Source organism: Eulemur rufifrons, chromosome 30 (genome assembly GCF_041146395.1).
Source record: "Eulemur rufifrons isolate Redbay chromosome 30, OSU_ERuf_1, whole genome shotgun sequence".
Taxonomy (NCBI): Eukaryota; Metazoa; Chordata; class Mammalia; order Primates; family Lemuridae; genus Eulemur; species Eulemur rufifrons.
This window is the reverse complement of record NC_091012.1, coordinates 124,470,294-124,482,961: the sequence shown is the minus strand read 5'-3', so window position 1 is coordinate 124,482,961 and position 12,668 is coordinate 124,470,294.

Here is a 12,668-nt window from a genome sequence, read left to right as displayed (position 1 = left end):
TGGAACAGTTTTATAACAATTGTAGTGGTTGCACAACTGTATGTACTTGTCAACACTCAGAACTATACACTGAAATGGGTGAATTTTACTCTACATATATTATGTTTCATTTTAAAAAGTTCATGCTTAACCCTCAATTGGTATACAAAAAGTGATTTACTAATTGCAAATTATGTCAATTCTCTTCCAATTAATTAAATTGTCTTATTCCTCTAGCAAATCTCAGCCTAGTCATGAGTTTTCTTAGTATGTGCATCTCTCTTGAGCTGCTAGAGGGGAGGGCTGCAGTTGAAAACTCAAAGAATGGTGTGTGCAAAGAGTAATTTTTTTTAAAAATCTTATATTGTGGAGAGACTAGGCAATTAGACAGCTCATAGGTGAGCCATGATGAGCACTGCCAGGCCAACTAATGCACCCTGGAACACACACCCAGGTTCACACCCTCCTCCAGAGTGCCTGTGGCCCAGGCAGACTTGGGATCTTCCTTCCTGGGACTCAAGAGTGAGTCACACCCTTCATTTTTGGCCTTGTTAGCTTTAATAACTAGAAAAAAATTCTTACATGAAATAGCACAATTCACTTGGAAAAAACACAATTTCAATTCTCCACATGCTCAGATATATTACATAGCACATTATCTACATCATTAAGAATGAATGGCTGACTTCCGCCATTTCAGTTCTAAGTGTAGCAAATGCTGCCGGTGCCCTGCGCATCTCCCCGTAGTACTCACGATTCTGTGCACGCAGTCTTACTGCAAGTAATCATGACTGTCTGAGGGCATTCTCAAGCCACATCAGCATGGGTGGCCCTTGTATGTGGCAATCAGAAGTGTCAGGGAATAATGCTCCCAGGACTTTCCTCAGTCAACGACACAGAGAAGTAGATGAACAAATACCCCAGCTTCCTTGTCTCTAGGATAGAACAATCTGAGGCTTGTTCTGTACTGTTTCCCAGAGGTCCCCAGCATGGACCAGTTGGCCACAGCTGTCTTCTGCTCAGGCACATGCCTTTTATTGTCTTCTTCCCTGTCCCTGACTCAGCTCCCCTTTCCCTCACCAGTACTTCTTGGGATTAGTGCCCAAATAAACTACTCACACTCAAATGCTCTGCTCAGGGAATGCTTCTGGAGAAACCCAACTGAAGACACAGTCGATGCAATAACTGAAGACCTAGTTCATCCTGTGACAAGGTGGGCAGAGATGCCTCTCTACAAGTGAGATGTACCCGGGAATGTCAGCTAAGGGGCAGCCTTTGGATCATGCTCATGTTTTACAAAGCAAGATATAGAGTGGTTCTCCACCAGAGGGACAATTTTGCCCTGCAGGGGATATTCTGCAATATCTGGAGACAATTTCGGTTGTCAGAACTGGGGAGGAGTGCTACTGGCATCTAGTGGATAAGGCCAGGGATGCTGCTAAATGTCCTACAGTGCAGAGAACAGTCCCCAACCCCTGCAAACAACCCTCAATAGTGCCAAAGTGGAGAAACCCTACCACACTACAACACCAGAGTCAAAAGACCTGGCTCTGGGTACTTTTCTCATCTCCAAATGGGGATAAAATATATACTTCACAAGGCCTTATGGGTCTTATGAGTTGAGGTGACTGGAGCTACAAGCGATTAATTCACACATTCTACAGTGCTTACTAAATGCCAACCACGGATGAAGTTGGTGATCAAACAAAATGGAAAAGACATAGTACCTGCCCTCAGAAGCCCCAGAGGCTGGGTGTGGAGAAACTGCACACACACTTCACTCCTTTCCAATGTCATGCCTGGCTCTAATAAGGCATATGGCGTATATGTGCTATGGCAGAAGAGCAGGGAGAAGGAGTCACGCTTTTTGGAGGTCAGGAAAGGATATTTGAGGTAATTGGTGGAGATCGGCAGGTGACTAAGCACAAAGGGGTCTCTCAGGCAAAGGAATCAGCCTTTTGCAAGGGCACGGAGCTATGAAAGGGCTGTCCTACCTGTGGTATGGTGATTACGCTCAGAGCATAAAAAACACATGAAGGAGAAGAGAGGGATGAGGCAGGAAACGAGGCAGACACCAGGTAGTGTGGAGACTCCTTTGCAGGGCTTGGGCAAAGATGGGGGGGTGCAAGTGCTGAGGACACCAACCCTGATGGGATTTGCACAACCCTGAGCATTGAGTGTGCCTTCAATCTTGTCCCCTAGCCTCTCACTTGCCTCACCCTAGTTCCAGCTGTGCTCCTTTAACATGCTAAGAAGCTAGGAAGTCTAGTTTGGGCCAAAAGAAGCCAGTAGATCTTGGGACCTTTTTTTTTTTTTTTTGGTAGGATAGCCTGGGTGCTTCTCATCCAACAACATTTCTAGTTCAGATCAGCAAGCAGAGCTTTCCCTCTCTAATTAGCTTTCTTACCTAAATAGAATACTGTTTCCAAACTGACACCTTTCAGATCTAACACACAGCAGATTCCTATTAGTAAGATAATATTTAGTCATCCAGTTCTTACCCTTAGCACAAATTTGAGCATGTGGGGAGGAAAAAGACAGGGAAGGATGAGTATAAAAGTAAAAAAAAAAAAAAAAAAAAAACCCTGTTTTCAAGCCCCTTGAAATATTTCAGAAGTATCCATTTGCCCAAAGACAATTGATATGCTAGTAGAAAACTGTGCTTGTCTCAATGAGGGCCATGCATAAAAAAAAAAAAAACAACAACTCTTAGTCAAAAAGTTTTCAGGGCTGGGCGCGGTGGCTCACGCCTGTAATCCTAGCACTCTGGGAGGCCGAGGTGGGCGGATCGTTTGAGCTCAGGAGTTCGAGACCAGCCTGAGCAAGAGCGAGACCCCACCTCTACTAAAAATAGAAAGAAATTATATGGACAGCTAAAAATATATATAGAAAAAAAAATTAGCCGGGCATGGTGGCGCATGCCTGTAGTCCCAGCTACTCGGGAGGCTGAGACAGGAGGATCGCTTGAGCTCAGGAGTTTGAGGTTGCTGTGAGCTAGGCTCACGCCACGGCACTCTAGCCTGGGCAACAGAGTGAGACTGTCTCAAAAAAAAAAAAAAGTTTTCAATCCAACTTCAGTATACTGCTGTATCTATTCTAATACATAATAATCATTATTACTGTGGGTAAGAAAACACATTTATTTTAAAGTAGTCTATAATTCAGGAGTTTCACGGATCTTAGATTCTTCTCATACTGAGACTTTCTTTTCATGAAATCCTATTATCACCATGTCTAGATCTAAACATCAAAAGATTATTTTAGCCGGGCCCAGTGGCTCACGCCTGTAATCTTAGCACTCTGGGAGGCTGAGGCGGGTGGATCACTCAAGGTCAGGAGTTCGAGACCAGCCTGAGAAAGAGCGAGACTCCATCTCTACTAAAAATAGAAAGAAATTATCTGGCCAACTAAAATATATATATAGAAAAAATTAGCCGGGCATGGTGGCTCATGTCTGTAGTCCAAGCTACTCGGGAGGCTGAGGCAGGAGGATCGTTTAAGCCCAGGAGTTTGAGGTTGCTGTGAGCTAGGCTGATGCCATGGCACTCACTCTAGCCCGGGCAACAAAGCGAGACTCTGTCTCAAAAAAAAAAAAAAAAAAAAGATTATTTTTAAGCACCTGTTCAAAAAGACTGGCAGATTTCAAGGCAGCAAAATTAATGGAAAACAATGCCCTGTGAATTATCCAAGACTCAATTATACCACTCAAAATTCATCATTAGGACCATAGGTATGATCTACAGTTTAGTTATTTAAAATTTATTGTCATCAACTGGGAAACTATTCTAATCTCTATCACCTGCAAACCATCTTTTAAAAACAAATAGTCTAATGTCTCTTTACTATCCTGAACTGTAATCCATAGACGATGTAAAGACCCACCACTACAGAATGCCCTAACTCTAACATCATACACAGAGAAATAAAAGGTAACTGGTTAAGTATGAGAACGTCATGTTATGTGGACATCTCTATGAAAGCCTTCGGCAGAAGGAATGCTGAGGCTTGCAACAAATATCTAGAGTCTGCGTGCCTGTAGGAGCGACCACTGCAGACTCATTCCGGTGTGCTGAATTGCTGATGGCTACCAGGAAGAGCCCTGCCATTGACGACAAGAGATTCCCCAAACAGCAAATAATTCCTCAAGTTTCCACCCAAATTACAACATTCCATGACTTTCCTGGCATTGGCATGTCTCTGAAAATCGGTATGTGTTACAACTGTGCACAAGATGTATCTATATTTTCATTGGTTGTTTGTGCTTTTGTGCACATGCTTTTAACGTTACCGGAAAAGAAAGGGGCTGCACGGGCCCCCACCACCCAGCACCCCAACCCCACACCGCTCAGTTCAGCAGACGTGAGGGCACCAACAGAGGCAGTATGGCCTGTGAGCCTGGCGCCCTGCAGGCCAGAGAAGTGCGACACCCGATGCCTGGGATGCCTGGAGAGTGCCCATGCGCACAAAGGCAGGGCGCGACACTGGCCCCTCCACTTCGGCTTCCGGCACAGCTGGCACTGATGCGCGACGCATGACATGCGACGCGTGACACACGACGCGTGAAGTGCGACACGCGACACGCGATGTGCGACACACAACTCGCGACACCCCAGACGCGACACACCACACTCGAAGCTGAGGCGTCCCCTCAGCTACAGGTATTTTCATAATCCCGCTGCAATATTGTGTAGCGCTTCCTTGGGGCGGGTTTCCTGGTGCCCATATTTCTTTTAAATACTTCTGTTTCTTATTTATTTCTTTATTTCACCATATTATAGGGCTACAAAGTTTAGGTTATGTATATTGCGCTTGTCGCCCCTTCCCCCCCCCTCACCGAATCAGAGCTTCTAGCGTGTCCATCCGCTAGATGGTGCCCATCGCGCCCATTATGTATGTATACACCCATCCCCTCCCCCTCCACATCTGCCCACCACCGGATTAATGTTATTCCTAAATGTGCTCTTAGGTGATAATCAGTGAAACCAATTTGCTGGTGAGTACATGTGGTGCTTATTTTTCCATTCTTGGAATACTTCACTTAGTAGAATGGGTTCCAGCTCTATCCAGGAAAATACAAGAGGTGCTATATCACCATTGTTTCTTTTCTTTTTCTTTTTTTGGAGACAAGAGTCTGGCTCTGTTACCGGGGCTAGAGTGCCCTGGCATAAGCTTAGCTCACAGCAACCTCAAACTCCTGGGCTCAAGCGATCCTCCTGCCTCAGCCTCCCAAGTAGCTGGAACTACATTCACGGGCCACCATGCCCGCCTAATTTTTTCTATATATATTTTTAGTTGTCCAGATAATTTCTTTCTATTTTTAGTAGAGACGGGGTCTCGCTCTTGCTCGGGCTGGTCTCAAACTCCTGACCTCCAGCTATCCTCCCACCTCGGCCTCCCAGAGTGGTAGGATTACAGGCGTGAGCCACCGCACCCAGCCCTCACCATTGTTTCTTATACCTGAGTAGTACTCCATGGTATACATATACCACATTTTATTAAGCCACTCATGTATTGATGGGCACTTGGGTTGTTTCCACATCTTTGCAATTGTGAATTGTGCTGCTATAAACATTCGAGTGCAGATGTCTTTTTTATAGACTGTCTTTTCTTCTTTTGGGTAGATGCCCAATAATGGGAGCTGGATCAAATGGTAGGTCTACTTGAATCTGTTTAAGGTATCTCCACATTGCTTTCCACAGAGGTTGCACTAGTTTGCAGTCCCACCAGCAGTGTATGAGTGTTCCTATCTCTCCGCATCCACGCCAACATTTATTGTTTGGGGACTTTTGATAAAGGCTATTCTCACTGGAGATAAGTGATATCTCATTGTGGTTTTGATTTGCACTTCCCTGATTATTAGAGATGTTGAGCACTTTTTCATATGTTTCTTGGCCAGACTCTGTCTTCTTTTGAAAAATTTCTGTTCATGTCCTTTGCCCAATTTTTGATAGGGTTGTTTGATTTTTTTTTTTTTTTTGAGACAGAGTCTCACTCTGTTGCCCAGGCTAGAGTGAGTGCCATGGTGTCAGCCTAGCTCACAGCAACCTCAAACTCCTGAGCTCAAGGGATCCTCCTGTCTCAGCCTCCCAAGAGTTGGGACTACAGACATGCACCACCATGCCAGGCTAATTTTTTCTATATATATATATATATATTTTTTTTTAGCTGTCTATATAATTTCTTTCTATTTTTAGTAGAGGTGGGGTCTCGCTCTTGCTCAGGCTGGTCTCGAACTCCTGAGCTCAAATGATCCGCCCACCTTGGCCTCCCAGAGTGCTAGGATTACAGGCGTGAGCCACCGCGCCCAGCCGGGTTGTTTGATTTTTTCTTGCTGATTTTCCTGAGTTCTAAATAGATTCTAGTTATCCGCCCTTTAGCGGATGTGTAGCATGCGAAAATTTTTTCCCATTCTGTAGGTTGTCTGTTTGCTCTCGTGATAGTTTCTTTAGCTGTGCAGAAGGTTTTTAATTTAATCAGGTCCCATTTATTTATTTTTGTTGTTGCTGTGATTGCCTTTGGGGCCTTCTTCATAAATTCTTTGTCTAGGCCACTGTCTATGAGAGATTTTCCCACATTTTCTTCTAGAATTCTAAGAGTTTGACACCTTAGGTTTAAGTCTGTTATCCACCGTGATTTGATTTTTGTGAGAGGTGAACGTTGTGGGTCTTGTTTCACTCTTCTCCATGTGGCTATCCAGTTTTCCCAGCACCATTTATTGAATAAGGAATCTTTTCCCCAGTGTATTTTTTGTCTGCTTTGTCAAAGATTAGATGGCTATATGAGGATGGTTTTATATCTGGATTCTCAGTTGTGTTCCACTGGTCTGTGTCTCTGTTCTTGTGCCAGTACCATGCTGTTTTAGTTACTATAGCCTTGCAGTATAGCTTGAAGTCTGGTAAATTAATACCTCCCATTTTGTTCTTATTGCCTAAAATTACTTTTGCTAAATGGGGTCTTTTCTGGTTCCATACAAAGCGTAAAATTATTTTTTCTATATCTGTGAAAAATGATGTTGGTAATTTAATAGAGATGGCATTGAATCTATAGATCACTTTGGGTAGTATAGACATTTTAACAATGTTGATTCTTCCGATCCACGAGCATGGTAAGGTTTTCTGCCTGTTTCCATGCTCTGCTATCTCTTTCCTCAGTGTTTCATAGTTCTCCCTGTAGAGGTCTTTTACCTCCTTAGGTATAAGGAGGTATATTCTAGGTATATTCTTAGGTATATTCCTAGGTACTTTATTTTCTTTGTTGCTATTGTGAAGGGTATTGAGTCTTTGATTTGGTTCTCAGTTTGACTGTTATTGGCATATATGAATGTCTCTGATTTGTGTGTATTGATTTTGTATCCTGAGACTTTACTGAATTCATTTATCAGTTCCAGGAGTCTCTTGGTTAAATCCTTGGGGTTTTCTAGATATAATATCATATCAGCAGCAAAGAGTGAGAGTTTGATCTCTTCTGTCCCCATTTGGACACCCTTGCTTCTGCTCTCTTGCCTGATTGCTCTCACATGGACTTCCAGCACTATGTTGAATAGCAGTGGGCAACCTTGTCTGGTTCCAGTTCCAAGTGGGAATGCTTTCAGTTTTTCCCCATTCAGTATGATGTTGGCTGTGGGTTTGTCATATATGGCTTGTATCATTTTTAGGGAGGCCCCGTCTATGCCAATTTTGTTAAGGGTTTTTATCATAAAAGGGTGTTGAGTTTTGTCAAATGTTTTTCTGCATCTATTCAGAGGATCATATAGTCTTTGTTTTAGCTTCTGTTTATGTGGTGAATTACATTTATAGATTTGTGTATGTTGAACCATCCCTGCATCTCTGGGATGAAGCCCACTTGGTCGTGGTGGATTATTTTCTTGATAAGCACCTGGATTCCATTTGCTAGGATTTTATTGAGAATTTTTGCATCTATATTCTTAAGGGATATTGGTCTGTAGTTTTCCTTTTTTGTTGCGTCCTTTCTTGGTTTTGGTATCAGGGTGATATTGGCTTCATAAAATGTGTTGGGGAGGAGTCCGTCCTTCTCAATGTTGTGGAATAACTTTTGTAGGATAGGCTCCTGGTGCCCATATTGAACTAAGGGTGTTTGTTCCACTGTGTACTTGCAGAGTTTGCAGGACTATCAATTCATGGTACACACAGGAGTCTCGCCCTGCTTCACCCACGCATGTACGTTTTCTCTTCTTTTAGGGCCCCTGTTTAATACTACAATGGAACGATCTCTAGAAGAAGCTTTGGACCGTGCAGAGTATGTCACTGAAAGTGCTCAGCAGAGTCCTCCGAAAAGGAAACACTCATCTAGTGGGGAAAAAACTCTGGATGAGAAACTTTATGACATTTATGTTGAGGAATGTGAAAAAGAGCCTGAGGATGCAGAGGAATTGATAAGCAACGTCAACTTGTTAGAGAAGCTTCTTAGGAAAGAGTCCTTGCCATGTTTAGTGGTCAACCTATACCCAGGAAATGAGGGCTATTCTCTGATGCTGAAGGGCCAAAATGACTTGTTTTCAGAGACCATTCGAGTCCCTTATGAAGAGAGGGAACTGCTTGACTACTTTGATGCAGAGGAGCTACCTCCTATGCTGGTTGATGTCCTGGAAAAATCCCAGATTAACGTTTTTCATTCTGGGTGTGTCATAGCAGAAATCCGTGACTACAGGCAGTGGAGTAATGTGGAACCTCCTGGTTACCAAAGTAAGCACATTCTCTTACGTCCAACGATGCAGACTTTAGTCTGTGACATGCAGTCAATTGTAAGAGATGGCCACCAATGGACCCAGGAAGACAAACTTATGCTTGAGAGCCAACTGCTCTTAGCTACAGCCGAGCCCCTGTGTCTTGATCCTTCTGTAGCGGTCACCTGCGCTACAAACAGGCCGCTGTATAACAAGCAAAATATGCATACTGCCGTGATGAAACAGAGCTTCGAGAGGTATTCTTGGCCCTCTCTAAATCAGCAGCAGGAGCTGTCTCGCTGCCCGCCTTCCCCTGAGCTCGGAGTTTTGGCTTCTTGCAAAACAGAAACAGAAAGAAAAGCAGGCCAGCGTTACGACCTGAAAATTTCTAAGGCAGGAAATTGTGTAGACATGTGGAAATGGAGACCCTGTGATTTGGCCGTGCCTTCTGAAGTGGATGCTAGAGGGAAACCGTCTGTCGGATGTGATGACTCACTACCACCGGTCTTGCTGGCTCAGGAGGTAGATGATTGTGTTTTTGAATGGGAAGCTGGCGATCAGTCTCAGAAAACAAAGGCGAGCATCATGCAGTCCTTTCATGATCCACTTTTCTCTGGTAAAATTTGCAAAGGTAAAGAAGCCGGACGTGAGAGCCACACGTGTCCCCCCGCCACCTCCTCAGGTGACCATTCAGATGGTCTCAGGCCGGGGTCACAGACTGATGCCGGCAGGGTGGTCCATCAGTGCCAGGAGTCGGTCCAGAGCAAAGGCAAAAGTCTAGGCAAGATGTCGCAGAGCACCAGTGGCTCAGCCAGTCTCAGTCACCTCTCTTCAGGGAAAAATCCGGAGGAGCCTAAGCCCGAGTCCGTCCAGCCTCCAGTATTAGAGAAAGGAGCAAAACATCACCCTCCACCCATCCAGCCTCCCTCAAGCTCAGGAAAGAGTGTCTCGGGAAACAATTTTCCTCTAAAGCTGGGAGGCAGAGTTCTGAAGTCTCTTGCTCCTGCTCCTCCTCCTGATTCTGCTCTTCCTGCAGCACCAGATCTTTCTTGGAAGTCCCCTGTGGATCTCAGTGTTGTTTACATGCCTCCTCCAGCTGCCCAGTCCCCCGACACCTCCTCCAGAGCAACGTCGGCCACCCAGGCCACGGCAAACACCACTGGCCTGAAGGTCGTCCAACTGGTGGGCCCAATCCCTGGAAACCAGGCTTTGGCGAGTGGTTCCAACGCAGCGCTGGGCTGTCCCCCTGGTGCCTTGGGCCCTGCAGGAATCGGTGCGAGTGGCCCTCTGTCCTCAGGAGGTTGGCTTCCAAATGCACAGCCTGCTGTACTGCAGCCAACTTCTGAAGCAGGTGTTCATCTTTTTGCCAAAGATGCCTCAGGTGTCAGGCCCTTAGCTCTACTCCACGTCCCACCTGGTTCCCTCCTGTTGGGCACCCAGGAGCAGGAGCAATTCTTGTTGATTCCGCAGCGACACTTTCAGGGAACCGTAACACCTGTCTCTATACAGCTCGTGCCAGAGGCTTCTGCACAAGCTTGGAGCAGTGAGGGACAGGCCTCGCCCGCTCCGCAGGCGGCTGTCGTTAACCGCTCCGGAGGAGCAGGAGCGGGAAGTGTCCAGCAACCCCAAGCAGCTGTGCCGTCTCAGCTCGGCCCTGCCCAGAGAAGACCTGGGCAGAGCCTTCCTCAGCGGGGGTCCCAGCTGCCCCCTGCCTTGCCATAGCAGCGGCAGCCGCTGCACTGGGCGGTCTTGCAGCAGCCGGTGCCTTTGGCCTCAGCATCCGCTCAAACAGCTGAGCCGCAGCCGCGTGGCCGCGCAGCAAGCCAGTCCAAATGTAAAAAGGAGAAAGGCACCCCGGCCCCTCCAAAAGCCTGAGTCTTCAGTTATTTCCTCTGTCTTCTTTAGAAACCCAGGGGCATTGATGCAAATTAATTCCACATTCTTACTTCCTATTTGGTGTTTTAAATGTGTCGATTGATATTTTACACTTTAAGGTACATGCTTTATACAGAAGCACAATCCCATGATTTTTGTATAGAAACAGGGAAGCGATTTAATCAACTAGGAGTTTTTGCTGAAGTTATTCCTTTTTGTGGTAGTTAACATAAATATTTTAATATAATATTTTAAAGTGTATCCAAATCGAATGTAGGTTCAGTTTACACTCCTAAAGCTTATAATTTTGCTAAACAATAAAATTGCGATACCAATAAATTTGAAGTTAATATTTTAACAAGAGGAGCAGGATTTTTAAAGTTCTTAATTGTGTTAAAAACGCAATGTAAAATTTACTATCTTAACCGTTTTTCAGTGTCCAGTTCAGTAGTGTTAAGCACATCCACGTGGTTGTGCCACAGATCTCCAGACCTTTCTCGTCTTGCAAAACTCACACTCTGTGCCCATTGAACACCAAGTCCCCATTGCCCTCCTCCAGCCCCGTTAGGGCACTTTCTGTCTACTGTCTCGAAGAGGCTGCCTATTCTGGGCACCTCATGTTAGCAGAATCATACTGTTTTCCTCCTTTTGTGACTGGCTTATTTTACTTGGCGTGATGTCCCCAAGGTTCACCCATGTTGTCTCAGGCGACAGGAAGGTCATTGCCATTGCTCTTTAAAAATGGTTTCACTGCACATAATATGTACAGAAGTGACCTGAGAACTTTGAGAAACATCTTCCCAAAGAATGTAATTGGTATTTCTTTAGTTGAAAAGGCTTTTTTACAGTGTTAGAAATGTAATTACTACAAATCCATTTTGAAAAATAAAGTACGACAAAAAGGTGCTAGTCACATTGTGACGTTGGGAATGAGTACATCAGAGATCTCCAAAGCTGTGGGATGGAATTGGTGGCAGATTTGCTTGTGTGACGGTCCCCAGCCCTTTCACAGGCCCCACTGGCACTCCGTGCCCTGCAGAGCCTGGCTCTCTTCCTCCAGGGCTGCTGTCCCTGGCCTTGAAAAAGCCCTTCTGGGATGACTTGTTTTCTCTCCCTTTAGAAAGTCAGTTACACTGTTGAGAACAGTAGGTTATTTGCAAGACTTTAATGGCGAAACATTTGAAAATTCGTTTTATTTGCTTTTCAAATATCTGTGGCCTTGTTCAATATTTAAACAGACTCCCCTCTTCTTTTTCTTTCTCTTCCCCTCCCTTTGTTTATTCATCATCATCAATTGTTCAGCAGTCCCTGCTCCCTCATCTCTTTCTTGTTTCAATGGGACTCAAAGTTACCCAAGCTTTTCTGCCCTCTTTTTTCCCTTTATTTATCCTCTTTTAGAACTTGAAGTATAATTCACATGACAGCTATTTTAGAGTACAATTTAGAGTGGCATTTAGTACACTCACAATGTTGTATAACCACCACTTCTATCTATTTTCAAACATTTTCATCACCCCCGAAGAAATCCCTGTACCCGTTAAGCACTCATTTGTCATGCCCCCTCCCCCTAGCCCCTGGCCACCACTAATCTGCTCTCTGTTTTTATGGATTTACCTATTCAAAATACTTTCTGTAAATGGGATCCAAAAATATGTGGTCTGGCTTCTTTCACTTGGCATAATGTTTTCAAGGTCATCTACACTGTAACATGTGTCATTACATCATTCCTTTTTGTGACTCAGTAAAATGCCATTGTTTGTATGTAGTACATTTTGTTTTTGTTTATCCATTGATCCATTGATGGACACTTGGGTTGTTGCCACATTTTGGCTATTGTGGATTGAGCTGTTATCAATATTCGTGTAGAAGTATTTGTTTTAGTGCCTGTTATATTTTGCTATGTTACAACTTTGAAGGGCTACCTGTCTACATAATACTTGTTTTGTAAGTACACATGTGTGTTTCTCTGCCTTTTGCCTTAAGAAAATAAAAGGAAATTTGGTCTTGCAGTTCTGGAAGATGTTAGTCAAGAGATAAGTAAGTGGTGAATCTTACTTGAATTACCCTATTACTAATGTGCTACTGATGCTGTTAAAGAAAAATTCGGCCGACTCAAGCAAACATATCAAAT